The sequence below is a fragment of the Bison bison genome, unplaced genomic scaffold, assembly GCF_000754665.1.
Source record: "Bison bison bison isolate TAMUID 2011002044 unplaced genomic scaffold, Bison_UMD1.0 scf7180017860102, whole genome shotgun sequence".
Classification (NCBI taxonomy): domain Eukaryota; kingdom Metazoa; phylum Chordata; class Mammalia; order Artiodactyla; family Bovidae; genus Bison; species Bison bison.
In genome coordinates, this window is record NW_011490674.1 from 49,029 (window position 1) to 51,001 (window position 1,973).

Below are 1,973 nucleotides of genomic sequence, written 5' to 3' on the forward strand. Positions count from 1 at the left end.
AGTTTACATTCCAGTCCCAAAGAAAGGCAATGCCAAAGAATGCTCAAACTACCGCACAATTGCACTCATCTCACATGCTAGTAAAGTAATGCTTAAAATTCTTCAAGCCAGGTTTCAGCAATATGTGAACCATGAACTTCTGACGTTCAAGCTGGTTTCAGAAAAAGGCAGAGGAACCAGAGATCAAATTGCCAACATCCACTGGATCATGGAAAAAGCAAGAGAGATCCAGAAACATCTATTTCTGCTTTATTGACTATGTCAAAGCCTTTGACTGTGTGGATCACACTAAACTGTGGAAAATTCTGAAAGAGATGGGAATACCAGACCTCCTGATCTGCCTCTTGAGAAATTTGTATGCAGGTCAGGAAGCAACAGTTAGAACTGGACATGGAACAACAGACTGGTTCCAAATAGGAAAAGGAGTATGTCAAGACTGTATATTGTCACCCTGCTTATTTAACTTATATGAAGAGAACATCATGAGAAATGCTGGACTAGAAGAAACACAAGCTGGAATCAAGATTGCCGGGAGAAATATCAAAAACCTCAGATACGCAGATGACACCACCCTTATGGCAGAAAGTGAAGAGGAACTCACAAGCCTCTTGATGAAAGTGAAAGTGGAGAGTGAAAAAGTTGGCTTAAAGCTCAACATTCAGAAAACGAAGATCATGGCATCCGGTCCCATCACTTCATGGGAAATAGATGGGGAAACAGTGTCAGACTTTATTTTGGGGGGGCTCCAAAATCACTGCAGATGGTGACTGCAGCCATGAAATTAAAAGACGCTTACTCCTTGGAAGGAAAGTTATGACCAACTTAGATAGCATATTGAAAAGCAGAGACATTACTTTGCCAACAAAGGTCCGTCTAGTCAAGGCTATGGTTTTTTCCAGTGGTCATGTATGGATGTGAGAGTTGGACTGTGAAGAAAGCTGAGCACCGAAGAATTGATGCTTTTGAACTGTGGTATTTGAGAAGACTCTTGAGAGTCCGTTGGACTGCAAGGAGATCCAACCAGTCCATTCTGAAGGAGATCAGCCCTAGATTTCTTTGGAAGGAATGATGCTAAAGCTGAAACTCCAGTACTTTGGCCACCTCATGCGAAGAGTTGACTCATTGGAAAAGACTCTGGTGCTGGGAGGGATTGAGGGCAATAGGAGAAGGGGACGACAGAGGATGAGATGGCTGGATGGCATCACTGACACAATGGACATGAGTCTGAGTGAACTCTGGGAGTTGGTGATGGACAGGGAGGCCTGGCGTGCTGAGATTCATGGTGTCGCAAAGAGTCAGACACGACTCAGCAACTGATCTGATCTTATCTGATTACTGGTCAGTTCACTTGCTACTCATACAATGGTTTATAAAATTTCTGGAGGGAAGAAATAGAATATCTTACAATTAGAAACAGGAGCTTACTCAAGCTATCCCAGATGAAAAGAGTTTTATATTTATGTTGCTGATTTTAGTGACTGATGAAAATCAGGACACAGGGATAGAAGAGACCAGAACAATCACAAAACTTCCACTGTAGGGATTCCTCTAGCACAGGTTTATAAATAGCAAATCCCATCCTGGATTTCAAGGATCCCTTCCCTATCTACTTTTAGAGAATGCATAAATTTCTGATATATCAAATAAATTACTTATTATTGCTTTACTTTACTATATTGCTATACATTATTATACATATTGTGTTAAAATTATAGCAATTTAGATTCATCCTTGAGAGATTTGTATTCTAGTCTCAGTTCTGTTACTAACTAGCTGTGTGAAGAACTTGATGATTTATTTCACTTCTCTGACCCAGAATTCTTTTGTTTAGGGTAGATTAACAAAATTTTTATATAATATATATATATATATACACTATATATATAGTATAATATTATATAATATATTTAATATATATAATACTATAATATTATATTATTATATATATAATATATATATATTTCTCCAGGTTT